This window comes from Cupressus sempervirens, chromosome 6 (genome assembly GCF_028749045.1).
Source record: "Cupressus sempervirens isolate cs-2001-9-10 chromosome 6, ASM2874904v1, whole genome shotgun sequence".
NCBI classification, from domain to species: domain Eukaryota; kingdom Viridiplantae; phylum Streptophyta; class Pinopsida; order Cupressales; family Cupressaceae; genus Cupressus; species Cupressus sempervirens.
Window position 1 is genome coordinate 351375407 of NC_143123.1, and position 16707 is coordinate 351392113.

The 16707-nt window shown below is 32.8% G+C and overlaps 1 pseudogene; it reads right to left on the reverse strand.

The window, feature by feature from the left end:
* Positions 1-214: 214 nt before the first annotated feature.
* Positions 215-1448, reverse strand: LOC149552569 (gibberellic acid methyltransferase 2-like; annotated as a pseudogene).
* Between the last annotated feature and the right edge of the window lie 15259 nt (positions 1449-16707).

The following is a 16707-nucleotide window of genomic DNA, read 5'->3' on the forward strand; positions in this document are numbered from 1 at the left end:
TGCCTTTAAATTTTGTTCTTGTCTTTGTGGTAAATTTGGGTGTGCTTGGGGTGGCCATTGCAGTAGTACTAACACAACTCAATATGGTTATTTTCTTTCTTGGGTATATGAAATATGGCTTGTGGAAGGGTAGAAACTTCTAAAATTCATAGCTTATGACATCATTTAGGGTAGGTCTAGAAGTACAATTGTATTGCTTTCAATTGTTCATCAATCAAATTTCATCTCTCAATCCCACAAAACTCTTAACCAGATTTTCCTTCACCTTGCCAAACATAATTGGGTCTTTTATTAAATCCTCAAATTCCTTTTGAGACATGGTTGGCAAGCATTCACATACTTCCACTCTCTCTATCTCAAAAGTCCCACTTTTCTCCACTATTTCTCTCACCTCAATAGCATTAGGGAGGTACCATGGGAGATTGAATGAGTCCCTTTAGTCCATGTTGATGATGCTTTGCATACAAATAGTATCATATTAACCACCATGGTAAGCACGATATCATGACATGTATAAAGATTTTTCCACTATTTGTCTCTTTCCATCACTCACACTATATGATCCATCATCGGAATTTTAAAGCAATGTCAGTACTACTAAATGATCCATCATTAGAGTGTTACCTTTAATGAAGACAAAAATTGAATTGATCAATGATACAATCACAATATCATAACATGAATATTAAATTTACACCTCCATGATAATAAATCATGGAATGTGATTCAAAATATTGATGCAAATAAATCTTACACAAATTAATCCAAAAGTAGTAAACATTGATCATTATATAGGTTGTAGAAATCTACTACCTCTCTTAATATCATAGAATTATGATTTGAAGAAGATGGAGAAGTAAAATGTATACCTCAACAACCAAGTCATCCCATGCATCTTCAAATTCTTGACCACATAATTCACCTCCCATAGAAACTTTTTGAGAAGGGGGACAAGTATCTAGCCTCCCCATCAGACACAAGAACAACATGCCTCCTATTGCTATCTAATCTACTCTGCATTTCATGAAAGAAGTGAAATATTTTTGAGACATTTTTGTGTAAATATCTACAAATTCTTGCCTGCCTCTATTGATCCACACTCTTCCTCTGTTATAAGAGGGAGAGTCTTTTTGTAAAATAGTCTCAGGCACCTACACCAACAATCATAATCAACACCATTTTTTCTTAAAAAATGCTAAGAAGTTCAATGATAGATCAAAGAATGTTAATAGAGAAATATTTATACAATTTTTTTACATAGTCTAATGAGAAATAATAAGATTAATAATGAAATTGAATATAATATAAATATGATACAATTTACCCAAGAATCCATAAATATTGTGGATAGTAACATTAACTTCCCATTAATGGAGATCTCAAGTGAATTGCACAAAAATAATAATCAAGAACTAGTTGCTTACCTATGAAATCCAATGGAGGGTCATGATAGAGAAGCACACATCAATGCTTGAACTTGGAAAGAGGACATTGTAGAAGGATCCATGTACCCTAGCAAAAAAACATGGTTGGTTAGACATTTACAATAGATCAAATAGGCCATTCAAATAATTTGATGGAAAATCAGAGAAATCCAATGGAGGGCCATGATAGAGAAGCACACATGAATGCTTGAACTTGGAATGAGGACATTGTAGAAGGATCTCGTTACCCTAGCAACAAAACATGGTTGGTTAGACATTTCCAATAGATCAAATAGGCCATTGAAATCATTTGATGGAAAATCAGAGAAGAAAGCTTGTAATTTAGGTATTTTTGTTCCATTGCATAGATTTGTGAGTGTCCTCACAACAAAAGGCCCTTAGTTGCTTCAAATGTAGAGAAGAAATCATCAACCTTTCCACCTTTTCCTTGAATTTTGATGAACATATCCCAATCTTTAATTAGTTGCAAATATGTAAGAGTGACTGTATGTTTAATCCCAACATCATTTACATGACATGAATTGGGTACCTTATTCAATCTTAGAGTAGGCTCTTCAATTAATCTTTTTTTCTTTCCATTCAAGTTGCTCTACATGTCTATATGCAACATTGAAAAAATAGCAGTCTAACTACAAAAGCCTCAAAATATTCAACTAGGATTTTTTCATTTGAAAATGATGCAAGAAACCCTAAACTATTAGAATTCTATTTAAGGAGCCTCAATTAAAATATAGTAATAATTATTTTGTAGGCTTTTTGATAGTGAAACAAACAAACCCTTATTGTATAAAAGTTTTGGTTTAATTTTTTTAAACAACCTCTCTATATTAATTATCCATACATTTTCATCTAAATGAAATCCCTCTAGGGTCAAAGCACAAACCTGTGTCACCCTTTTGTGAATGAAAAGATTTAAAAAAGTACAACTATTCACCTTCATTGATATAAAATTGGTATTATTATTTAGAATTTGAAAATGAAGTAAACTAATAAAATGTGTAGAAATTGATCAAGTTTAGGATTATAATTTTTAACAATTATTTGGATAAAGAATTGATATATTTTCATATTTTTTATAGATAATTTTTATTTTCTGAAAAACATTGAAAATTAGGGGTCTAGTTCCCACCACAAAACTATATGGAAATAACTTATTTCCCTTTGATTTTAGACTATATTATAGATAAAATATATATCTAGAACATTAAAAAATAAAAATTGTCTTTAGACTTATATTTTCACTTTTATAATCATTCAAAGTTCAACTCACCTAAAATTAATAGTTTTTATCTCCTGCCACATTTTTCAAAACAAATCTATTCTAGCCAGAATAAAAATTATACATTCTAGAAGAGGACTCTCTCCTCCAAAATCTCATATAAGTTTTAAATTTTTATGATATGATTTACTATTTTTTTCTTTCTCAAAATTGACATCTTTTCAAGTGTTAAAATGCGTTCTTGTAGAATTTTTAAATTATGATATACTATATCTAATTAAAACACTATAAGCTCTATATGAAAATATTCTTAACCACGGGCTCTAAAAATAGTGTTTATAAGTTATTGAAAATATATCATAAAAATTTGTAGGAGTTATTGAATGTTGGAAATAGAGATGGAGTAATTGAGAGGGGAGGGGTGAATCAGTTACCACAAAAATAAATCCATAGATCCTTAGATGTCTTAAAATGTAGTTGCTGCTAATACTCGGTAACCACACAAATAAATGCTAAAACTTGATAGATGTTCTATTAACTTATTAAGCATTAACATGCATGCATAAAAGAAATAACATGAACACAAGAGACACCAGATTTAACGTGGAAACTCAATATGGGAAAAACCACCAAGTAACTAGTTACCAAATTTCACTCTTCTAAAGTGAGCCTTGTTAGGAGCCAACCCTGTTAAAGGTTACAAAACACACTGTTAGGTGTGACCCTGTTAGAGGATTTAATCACCCTGTTAGGAGTGGCCTAGTTGGAGGTCTTAAGAAAAATTCAACTGAATTGTCACCTTGTTAGAGGATTTACAAAATGGCTATTAAACCAACTCTGCTGAGAGATTTTGAATCACTATTACAATGATTAGAAAGCAACAATGAAGTGATCTGAAATATATGCAACTTATCTTTGCTGAATACAGATCTCTGTTCTTCTTCACTAGATCCTCACTGATCCAATTCAACTTTGCAGCTCCATAATATCTAATCTTTCCTCAACATTCACTCATTCCATTTACATCCATACATTCGCACTTTTATGCATCCACACTCTTACTTCACTTTGAATTCACAACTTGACCTTTCATATATACCTTGCAGATTTTCAAGTCGGCTCAATTACTACAACAACTAAAAAAACATTAAATTAGTCAGCTGCAAACATTGCACAAAACAATTAAACTTAATTCTTTAGAACAATAAAATTCTTCGTTGCCCAACCCAGCTCGGTGACCACTGCTCTAGAATGGTTTCCCAGTGTTAACCAAGTGAAGCTCGGTAAACACTACAAACCTTGCAACTTCCTTCAGAGACCAAGTTAACTCGATAAACACTGACCTTCCTTTGCTTACCGAGTGAGCTCGATAAAAGCTAACTTTCTCTTTGATGATCGAGTCAACTTGGTAGACATTGACTTTCCCTTTGTTAACCTTGGGAGCTCAGTTAACATTAACTTTCTATTACAAAATCCTTTGATGCCTGAGTGAGCTCGGTAAGAGCTAACTTTCCTTTGTGCTGTATAAGAATGTTCGATAGACATTGTAAATTGCTTTGCTGACTGTCTGAGCTCAGTAGATTCTGTCTGATGGCTGATAAGACATTTATGTAACATCAAAGAAAATAGACAATTAACAATTGTATCCAACAATCTCCCTCTTTGGCATTGATAGCAACACAACATGTCATATCAGAATGAAATTTGAAAACAAGACTTTCTCTTATATGGCAACACAACATATCAACATAAAAATTCTCCCTCTAAGATAGAAAACTCTCCCTCTTACAGTATTCTCCCTTTGTAAAGGAATTACATAGCAAACTCTTTATCTTAAACAAATTTCAGAGAGATATGACAGTAAAAATCTCCCTCTTTGACAACACATGCCAAAGACAACTCAACTCAAATGAATTTTAGTGTACCTTTAGTACTGATTCATATGCAATATTTCTTGATTATGCTGCATCAACTGATAGATCTTCAACCTGGTATGAGTTGATGCATTACTAAAACTTCATTTTAGTGAACTTCAAATAGGGGAGTGACCCCTAACTTACCTCTTAGATATAAGAATGCATCCTTAGGTAATGGTTTTGTGAATATCTCAACAATTTGTTCCTTTGTATGAACATATTCCAATCTGATCTCCTTATATTGCACCAATTCTCTGACAAAATGATATTTTATTGCAATGTGCTTGGTTTTGGAATGCATCATTGGATTTTTAGATATGTTGATTGCACTTGTATTATCACAGAACATAACAACTGGTTCTTTGATTTCCACCTTCATGACTTCCAACAATTGTTTAAACCAAACAATATTAGAACAGTTTACTGCTGCAGCAACATACTCTGCCTCTACTGTAGATTGGGATATAAAATTCTACTTTTTGCTTGTCCAAGAAACCAACCTCTTTCCAAGAAAGAGTGCACCTCCACTTGTACTTTTTTTGTCATCAAGGTTTCCTGCCCAATTAGCATCAGTAAACACTTTCAAATCCAGATTACCTCCAAATTTATACCATAAACCATACTCTTCAGTTCCTTTCAAATATCTCATTATTCTTTTGATTTCCATAATGTGATTTTCTCTTGGTTTTGTTGAGAATCTTGCTACAATTCCAACTGCAAGGGCAATATCTGGCCTAGTATGAACTACATACTGCAACTTTCCAATCATAGATCTATACAATGTTTGATCTACCCCTTTTGATTCATCATCTTTGGTAAGTTTTAATCTAGTACACATAGGAGTCCCAACTGGTTTACAATCTTCCATTCCAAACTTTTTCAATATCTCCTTGATGTATTTTGATTGAGTGATGTAGATACCATTTTTATTCTATTGAATTTGAAGACCAACAAAGAATTTGATCTCTCCAAACATAGACATTTCAAATTCCTTGTTCATTTTTTCTGAGAATTCTTTGCAAAGATCATCATTTCCTGTGAACACAGTGTCATCTACAAATATCTCTGCTAAAATAATCTTATCATCTGATCCTTCCTTTATATACAAGCTACTGTTATCATTAGTTCTTTGAAAACCAATCTGAATAAGATAGTTATGCAATCTTTCATACCATGCTCTAGGGGCTTGTTTTAGACCGTACAATGCCTAGTGTAATTTGCAGACCATGTTCTTCTTATCTGGATCAACCAAACCTTCAGGTTGTTCAATGTAAACTTCTTCATCCAGTATACCATTGAAAAATGCTGACTTGACATCCATCTGATAAACTTTGAATCTTTTGTGAGTAGCATATGCTAGTAAGGTTCTGACTCCTTCCAATCTTGCAACAGGAGCAAATATTTCTCCATAGTCTATTCCTTCTTCTTGAGCATATCCTTTGCATACTAGTTTAGCTTTGTTTCTTGATACCTTACCATCTTCATCCAACTTGTTTCTAAATATCCACTTAGTTCCAATCACATTTTTGTTTTTAGGTCTAGGTACAAGAGTCCATTCTTGTTTTTTTCTATCTATTCTATCTCTTCATTCGTAGCTTCAATCCAACTATCAATTCCCAATGCATCTTTCATATTTCTAGGTTCAAAATCAGCAAATAAACAAGTACCTTTCAACTTATTTCTTGTCATGGTTCCTTTAGATTTATCTTCAATGATCTGATCTGTTGAATGATGTCTCCTCACATACTTAGCTAATATAGGTTCCCTGCCTTTTGAATAAATTTCATTATTATCCTCTTGCATTTCAACTTTAGGTTCTGTCTGTTCTGGATTGGTAGACATTTGCTCAGTAGATGTTGGCTTGGGTCCTTCAGACTCGGTATACACTAAATTTAACTCAGTTTTCTATGGCTCAGTTTGAACTTCCTGTAACTCGATTACAGATGACTTGAAAGTAGAAGATTCCTGATTCTCTGATGTAACTGGTACTGTATCAGGTTCAATGAACAAAAACCTTTTATAATCTTCTAGTTTCTTTTTGCTTTCTTCTTCAGTCCTTTCTACAAACTCATCAACTTTCACATGTGCACTTTCTATGACTTTGTGAGTAGACAAGTTTAAACATCTATATGCCTTAATTTTGCATGAGTATCCAAAGAATATACCTTCATCACCTTTCACATCAAATTTTCCTTTTCTAGATTCTTTCAAAATGTAACATTTACTTCCAAATACTTTAAGGTAACTTACATTAGGTTTATAGCCATACCATAACTCATAGGACGTTTTGAATGAGTCTTTTTTCAGCTATACTCGGTTCAGGGTATGAACTACAGTGCAGATAGCTTCCTTCCAGTATTTGATAGCAATGCTATTTTCAATCATTAAAGTTCTTGCACAATCCATGATGGATATGTTCCTTCTTTCAGCTATTCCATTTTGCTGGGGTGTTCCAGGGGCTGATACCTATCTTTTGATTCCTCTTTCAATGCAAAAGTTATTAAACTCATGTGAAATGAATTCTCCACCTCTCTCTAACCTCAAAAATTTTAATCTTTTCCCTATTTCCTTTTCTACTCTGGCCAAATACCATTTGAACTTTTTAAATGCTTCTGATTTGTTTCTCAGATACATGTTTGTCATCATTCTTGAGTAATCATCAACAAAAAGAATGAAGAACTTTTCTCCAGTATAGCTTTCAATTCCAATGGGTCCACATAAATCAGTATGCACAATTTCTAATATACCTTCAGACATATAGTTTTTACTTTTAAAACTAGTCTTTCCCATCTTACCAATCTGACAATTTTTGCATAGACCGACCTTAGGTTTCTTTATGTTAGGAATGCCTCTTACTTTCTTGAATTTTCTTATCTTTACCAAATTATCAAAATTTACATGACACAACCTTTTATGTCATAACCAACTTTCTTCAATTTGAGAAATGAAACTTGAACATTCACCTAGTTCAAGATAGAACAAGTTACCTTTAGTTTGAGTACCTGATCCAATCAGCTTTCCTTTGCCATCTAGCAGTCTTGCTTTACCATGCATGAATTCTACTTTGAATCCATTATTGAGTAGGTGTGCCACACTTAACAAATTATGCTTTAGTCCTCTACCCAATAGGCATTATCACATATAAGTTCTTTGGTTAGAGAGATTCTCCCTCTTCTTTTTATACAACAAGGTTCATTGTTACCAAATCTTACACTGCCACCATCATAGTCTTCAAAGTATTCAAACTTAGTTTTGTCACTAGTCATGTGATGAGAACAACCACTATCTATGATCCATGTATCATTTTTTCTCATAAGAGAAATGAGTGCTATTTCCTCATCATTATCAAATTCATCTTTCACAGCAATATAGATAATTTCATCTTCTTCTTCATCATTAGAATCATTAGAATCTTTAGCCATAAAACATGTTTTCTTACCTTTATCCTTGAATGATTTGAAGTCTTTCTTGCCATTGTACTTGTAGCCTTTCTTCTCATCTTTTTTTTGCTTGTTTGGGCACCTAGCAGCAATATGACCAACTTCTTCACAAGAAAAATAGATTAGAGGTACTTTACCTTTGTATTTTTCTCTGCTTCTAGAATATTTCTTTGCTAGAAGGGCTTCAATTACTTCAAGATCACTATCTGAACTTTGGTCTGATTCATCTTCACTTTCTGACTGAGATTCCTTTTTCTTTTTGCCTTTCTCCTTGAGTGAAAGCTTGGCTTCAAACGCTAACTCAATGTTTTTGGAAGCTAGAACATAGTTGTCAAAGTTATCTAGTTCAAATGCAGTTAATCTTCTAACTATGGCCTCTAGGTTTATCTTGTGATTTGCTTCACATCTTCTTTCTTGAATTGCAGAAACTCTAATTGCATAAATGGGAAGTAGAGTTCTAAGAACTTTACTTATTATTGTCTCCTCCTTGATATCTCCTCTAGATTCTTTGATTGCACTAACACATGCTTTGACTCTTTCAACATATTTTGCAATGTTTTTGTCCTCTCTCATCCTCATTTGATCAAATTATCCTCTCAGACTTTCTGCTTTGGCTCTTCTAACATTATCATCTCCTCCATAAATCTCTTTAAGCTTTTTCCACATTTCAAAAGCAGATTTGCAGTCTTTAATGTCATCAAATTCTTCACAACTCAGAGCAGATGTTATATCTATCATCATAATGTTGTGAGTCTTCTTTTTAGCAATATCATTGATGGATAATGTACCAGATGGTTTTGCATATTTTTTATCAAGGTATTTTAGTCATGTATCTCCAATAGAAGCTAGATGAAGTCTCATCAACCCTTGCCATGCTGAGAAGTTTTCCCTATTAAGTCTTGGAATTTTCCTCTTATAAGACATCCTGATCTTTAGCTTAGATCCTTGAAATCTTATCTTGCAAGCACCAAAAGCTCTGATACCAATTGTTGGAAATAAAGATGGAGTAACTGAGAGGGGAGAGGTGAATCAATTACCACAAAAAAAAATCCACAGATCCTTAGATGTCTTAAAATATAGTTGCTATTGATACTCGGTAACCACACAAATAAATGTTGAAACTTGATAGATGTTCTATTAACTTATTAAGCATTAACATGCATGCATAAAATAAATAACATGAACACAAGAGACACCAAATTTAACGTGGAAACCCAATATGGGAAAAACCACCAAGTAACTAGTTACCAATTTTCACTCTTCTGAAGTGAGCTCTGTTAGGAGCCAACCCTGTTAAAAGTTACAAAACACACTGTTAGGTGTGACCCTATTAGAGGATTTAATCACCCTGTTAGGAGTGGCCTGGTTGGAGGTCTTAAGAACAATTCAACTGAATTGTCACCTTGTTAGAGGATTTATAAAATGGCTGTTAAACCAACTCTGTTGAGAGATTTTGAATCACTGTTACAATGATTAGAAAGCAACAATGAAGTGATCTGAAATTTATGCAACTTATCTTTGCTAAATACAGATCTCTATTTTGCTTCACTAGATCCTCACTAATCCAATTCAACTTTGCAGCTCCATAAGGATATCTAATCTTTCCTCAACATTCACTCATTCCATTTACATCCATACATTTGCACTTTTATGCTTCCACACTCTTACTTCACTTTGAATTCACAACTTGATCATTCATATATACCTTACAGATTGTCAAGTCGGCTCAATTACAAGTTACAACAACTGAAAAAACATTAAATCAGTCGGCTGCAAACATTGCACAAAACAATTAAACTTAATTCTTTAGAACAATAAAATTCTTCGTTGCCCAACCCAGCTCGGTAACCACTACTCCAGAATGGTTTCCCAGTGTTAACCAAGTGAAGCTCAGTAAACATTGCAAACCTTGCAACTTCCTTTGGAGACCGAGTTAACTCAGTAAACACTGACCTTCCTTCACTTACCGAGTGAGCTCGGTAAAAGCTAACTTTCTCTTCGATGACCGAGTCAATTTGGTAGATATTGACTTTCCCTTTGTTAACCTTGAGAGCTCGGTTAACATTAACTTTCTATTACAAAATCCTTTGATGCCCGAGTGAGCTCGGTAAGAGCTAACTTTCCTTTGTGTTGTACAGGAATGTTCGGTGGACATTGTAAATTGCTTTGCTGACCATCTGAGCTCGGTAGATTCTGTCTAATGGCTGATATGACATTTGTGTAACATCAAAGACAATACACAATTAACAATTGTATCCAACAACTAAAATGTCATTTTTTTGAAATAATTGTATTTTTTAGTAATTGGATACAAAATAGTATAAAACATTAATTTAATAAACATTTCCAATTGAAAAAGTGTGATACCATCTATGACTTAGCTAGAATGAATTTATATAGATCATATCTTTGAACAAAATTGATTTTTACATAGATATACTCAAATTCAGTCATTCTAATTAGTCAGTTTAAAAGGTGACACAGCTTTATACTTTTACCCTCTATGCACTGACTTTTATTTTCAAACTCTTTGAATTTTTCATCATCTTCAAAAAAATTGATCTTAGGGTCTTTATAGATCTCCTTTGCATTTTCAAGCATGGTTTCCATTTATTTCTCTTCTATAATTGGAGTGCAAAAAGAGTGAGGGAAAGAGAGCTCTTTTGCGAGATAGTTTGTATTTGCTATTTTTAAGTTTATTCTAGTTATTATTAATTATTATTTTTGTAAAGTTAGAGAGATATAAATTATTTTTTGATATTAAAAATTATTAAATACAATTTATTAATCTATACAGTTTACGAAAATAATATGGATCTATATCAAAAAATTTACATGCTTTTAATTATTAGGTTTATTATAGTTAATAGTTATTGTTATATTATTTTTAGTTAATATAAAAAAATTAGAAAAGAGATATTTTTTTAATATAAATTGATATTAAATATATTTTATTAAGCTATATAATTACACAAAAACAATATAGGCAAGGGCCTACAATACAAAAATAAATTGTGAGCCTCTTATCTAGGAGGGTTTGGGTTCAAGTCTACTCAAGTTTAACAAATAACAATAACAATTAACCTTAACACAGAGGCATCAAATTTCATCTTATAAAAAACTCAAAAGTTTCCCTCAAAATAACACCATACAACTCTCTTTTTCACAAAATATAAAAATAATATATCATTTAAATCTTATAAAATTTATTCATAATAGTAAGAATATGTAATAGTATTATTAATATATTTCAATATTTTTTATATACAAATAAGACTTTCTATATTGATACTTGATATTGATAATAATTATTTATATTAGATGTATTTTTGGGTCATAGGTTCTAATAGCTCCTAATGCCTCTTAATAGGGCATAATAGGTGTCATTAGGGAATAATAAGTCTTATATTACTCAAAAAAACATAGGGACCCCTTATGGTCATCAAGAAACAACAAACTCATTAATACATTTAATAAATGACCATTAAACTAATCAATCCATAGCCTTAGCCTTAGCCTCTACTCTCATCAATCCAAAGAACCTATGGAAGATGGAATCCCACTAGGACTACAACCAACTCCTCCTAATTCGAGAGAAAGTAACAATCTAGCATCCATTAGGCCACCTGATGGAGGACAACAAAATTAGAGTCAAGGAACTGTCCTGATAATCCTAAAAAATTTAGCTTGGTCCATTGAGAAATATAGCATAATAGAGGATTTGAAATGAACAAAGGCCAACATGTCTATGTTTAACATGCTAAAAAATTATCCTCAGCAATGAGAAGCACTTATGAGAACTTTGGATCATACAAAAGTACCCCATAGTATGAATACTATTTCTCAAAAGACAATATCCCAACAAGCCAATGCTTTGGAAATGATACCAACTATGTTTAAAGACAAGGTTGAGGTGCCTATATTTCTACTTAGCATCAGGATATATGAAAAGAATCTTCACAATTGCCTGATTGATTTAGGAGCCTTGAATAATATTATGCCACTATCAATAGCACAAAAGTTGGGGGTTATCCCTTAGCCCACCAATCGAATAGTGATACAATTGGATAAAATAGAGGTAAAAGTCATTGGTATGTTAAAAGACATCTATATATAGTTCACAATTGATCCTCAAATTTAGGATGTCATTGATATATATGTGTATGATATTCTTTAAACTTATGGATTGCTATTAAGCATAGAATGGACCAAATGCCTAATGGGATGGTTTTCCATAGATTTTACTTAGCTCTGGCTACCATGGAAAGGTTTGAACAATCAAATAAAAATAGATGCATAACCAAAGTTTAAAAAGATGATTATAGAATAAAATGCTCCTAATGAGGTAGCCTTCTTACAAATAGATTTGGGCTCCTAAAAGGTGATGGTTTTTGATACAACTTTGATCAAAATTTTAGATGATCAAGATATGAAATCCATGATTTCAACCCTGAAAGTTGAGGTTGCAACACAATTCATAGACTACATGATGGCTAATTTATAATGTCAAGGAGGAGAAGTTGACCCCAATATCCTTCTCCTTCTGGGATTTTGTCAATTGCATAAAGTTAGCCATATAGAGTTCAAATGTTCATCATTTCAAGAAGTAGTTGCTAAGGTATTAACAAAAATGATGGGAGTAGAGAAAGACAATGATCCAAAATATGAACCAATAAAAAGCCAAAGTTTTATAAACATGTTTGACTCTATTGAAAGGATTGAAGATCTAAATGCATCATATAGTGATACTTCTTCAGATGATGGAGGTTTGTCTTCTCCTCCACCCAGAATGATCAAAGTCCAAAGAAGAAGACAATATGTAAAAGGTCAAGGATGGAATTTGGTAGTTGTCCATCCTAAACCTAAAGTAGATGGAATCAAAGAGTTGATAGGAGAAATTTAGGAAAAACAAGAAAAACATACACTCCCAGTATTAAGGAATAACAATGGAAAATCACTAAGTCCACCCCATGAAAAACTACAGTGGGTACCCAAAAGACAATCCTTCTAGGCTTAGGTAAAGGAAAAGCTAAGGATGAACAAGAAAAAGGTTAGAAAACCCAAGGAAATCCCAATTTGGACACTTCACTTTGATGGTTCTAAATGCAAATCAGGAGCTAGTGCAGGTATTGAGTTGATCAATCCAAAAGGTAAGTCTTTCTACCTAGCATATCAATTATAGTTTAGGTGTACTAATAATGTTGTAGAATATGAAGCATTGATCTAAGGACTTCTTTTCAAACTTGATAAAGGAAAAACAACTCTAATAGTCAAAGGAGATTCTGAATTGGTTATTTGACAAGTGAAATCATTATACTTCTATAATGATAAGAGGTTTCTTGCTTACAGGAAAAGAGTATGGGATTTATTGGATGATTTTGAGGCTTTGAACATAAAGTCTATTCCAAGAAGGAAAAACATGGTAGCAGATGCTCTCTCTATTTTAGTGAGTGCATTACAACTAGTTGAAAGAACAAAATTAAAATTATTCTCAGTAGAATTAGTTGTTGCTCCATCTATTCTGGATAATATCACAAACTTTTAAGTCTTTTAGGATGATCAACATATACTCAAATTTATCATGCACAATGGAAACTTTAAAGGACAAGAAATAGATGATATTTTGGATGATAAACCTAAGGACAATGAATTTGAAGATGAAGATGGTATCCTAAATTTGAAAGCTAACACTATTCCTAAGGGGATGATCGAGTTGGAGTGCATTTTTTATCATGAAAAATCAACACTTAATAGGAGGATTTCCAAAGAGAAAGGGATTGAGGAATGTGATTCATACAATTTAGGTACTAATGATGATCCTAGAATGGTAAGGATTGGGAAAGCATGCAATGCACAAGATAGGGAAGACATGCTCAAATTTCTTATAGAATATAAGGATGTCATTACTTGGAGCAATGAAGAACTAAAGACATATGATCCTCAAACTATTACACATGATATTCCACTCAAACCTGATGTCAAACCTTTCTAACAAAGGTAGAGACCTATTAATCATATCCTTGAACTGCTGATAATGAAGGAAGTAAAGTAGTTACTGGATACCAAGATCATTTTCCCTATGCACCACTCTACGTGGGTGGCTAATTTAGTTTTTGTATGAAATAAGGCCAAAGAGATTCAACTTTGTGTGGATTTTTGTAACTTGAACTTGGCATCTCAAAAGGACAATTACCTATTACCCTCACTAGATGAGGTTCTATAGATTGTGAATGGTTTGAAGATGATGTCTTTCTTAGATGGATATTCAGGATATAATTAGGTAATGGTAGAAGAAGAAGATAGGCTAAAGACAACTTTCAAAACTAAATGGGGAACCTTTGCCTATAGGAGAATGCTTGTTGGACTGATTAACGCAAGGGCTACATTTCAACAAGCCATGGACAAAGCTTTAAAGGGACTGATAAATAAGTGTATAGTTATATACATGGATGACTTAATTATCTTTTCAAAGGATCAATGGACTCACATAACTAATTTAAGATAGGTATTCAATAGATGCCATAAATACAATATATCTCTCAATCCCAAGAAATGTTTGTCTGGGGTCACTAAAGGACAGCTCCTAGATCATATTATTTTTGAAGCTAGAATCTCCATTGATCCTAATAGAGTTGAAGCTATTCTAAATTTATCACCTCCTCACATTCAAAAAGAGCTTAAGTATTTCTTTGGTAAGATAATTTTTGTGTGAAAATTTATAAGTGAATTCACAAAAATAGTTTGTGCCCTTAATGATTTACTCAAAAAGGGGACTAAAACATAATGGCTTCTAGAGGTTAAGAAATCATAAAGTAGCCATTTCCATGGTTCTAGTAATGGTATGTCCTAACTATGAACTTCCCTTCAAAATATATTCCTTTGCTTCAGAACATTCGTATGTTGGGATCCTAACCCAGAAGAAAGAGAAGGAAGATGAAAGGCCTATTTCTTTTATGAGCTACCCTCTAAGAAATGCCAAGTTGAATTATTCCAACCTCAATAAATAGTCTTTTTCTTTGATCAAAGTAGTAAATAAGTTCTACCATTACATACTAAGAAGCAAGGTGTATGTTACAAGATGTTACTGATGCAAAATGAACTTGGTTAAAGAAGAGGGAAATGGATGGCGATATTGCAAGAATTTGATTAAAAAATTCAGCCATGAGATTGGTTAGAGGTCAAGGGTTATAAAAAATGATAGCCGAAAAACATATTGGGGATGAAAAGAAGTTTAGATTCGATGGTGAAATAGATACGAAAGATCAAAAGAAGATGGTTGTATCTCAAGTCAATATTGGTCAAGGTGTAGTGACAAATGTCTATACTATGATATTGTATACTTTCTTATACAAAATCAATACCCTAGTTGGATGAATAGCTCACAATGTAGGGAACTCAAAATGAAGTGTAAATCCTACATGTTTCATGATATAAAGTTGTACAAAAAGAATTATAAAGGAATCTACCTAAAGTGCTTGGGATGCAAGAAAATAAAAGAAGTCCTCAAACAATTTCACGATAAGTATGGAACAAGGCATGGTTCAGTAGAATCAATTGCTCATATGATTTTAAGATAAGTTTATTTTTGGCCCTTCTGGCCCACAATATTCAAACACACTTTTGAGCATCTATGTTCTTGTCATATTTGTCAAACTAGTGCTAATAGACAAAGACACCCCACGATGCCATTACAATCAGTGTTTGAGATATGCCCCTTTGCAAAGTGGGGGCTAGATTTCATTGGTCCAATTAATCCACCTTTGTTGATTGGACACACTTTTATTCTCATAGCTATTGATTATTGTACACGATAGAAAGAAGTGAAAACTTTTAGAAATTACACTGCTAAGGTGGTAACAAAATTCTTGGAAGAATACATTGTTACTAGATTTGAGATGCCATTCACCCTAGTATGCAATAACAGATTGGATTTTGCATCAATATTCCTAACTCAATGAGTATTTGAAAATTAGGTCATTATCAAATTCTCTTCAAATTATTATCCACAAGTGAATGGTGTGGCAGAATCTATGAATAAGAACTTGATTACAATAATAAGACATTTATTAAAGGAGAATCCTAAAGATTGGCATACCCAACTCAAATATGCTCTATGGATAGATCGAGTAAGGGTCAAGAATGCTTAGGGGACATCTCCATATTTTCTTGTTTATGGACAAGAACCGATATTCCCACTTAATCATAGGATTCCTATTTTGAAATTCATGAGTGGGTATACTAAAGACACTAATAGAGTACAAATTAGATTGATGAATCTTTTAGAGATGGATGAGAAATAGACAGCTGCATTGGAGCACATGGCTAAACATTAGGCTATCATCAAGAGGTGGTTCGAAGAAAGGGACATGATCAAATCCTTCAGAATTTCTGACCTTGTTCTACTTTGGGATAAGGTGAAAGAAAAACTAGATAGTCATACCAAATTTCAATGACTGTGGATTGGTCCCCATCATATTCTGGAAATTTTTGGAGAAAATACTTTTAGGCTAAGTTCCTTATAGGGGGGATTTCTTTCGTTGCTAGTTAATGGGCAATTTTTGAAACATTACTTTGAAGCCTAGAAGAAATATCCAAAAAGATAAAATTAGATAGATTTCATTTCTGCAAGTGTGTTTATTTTCTGCAAGTATGTTTACTTTTTAGTTGTGTTGCGTGTTTGCTTTCAA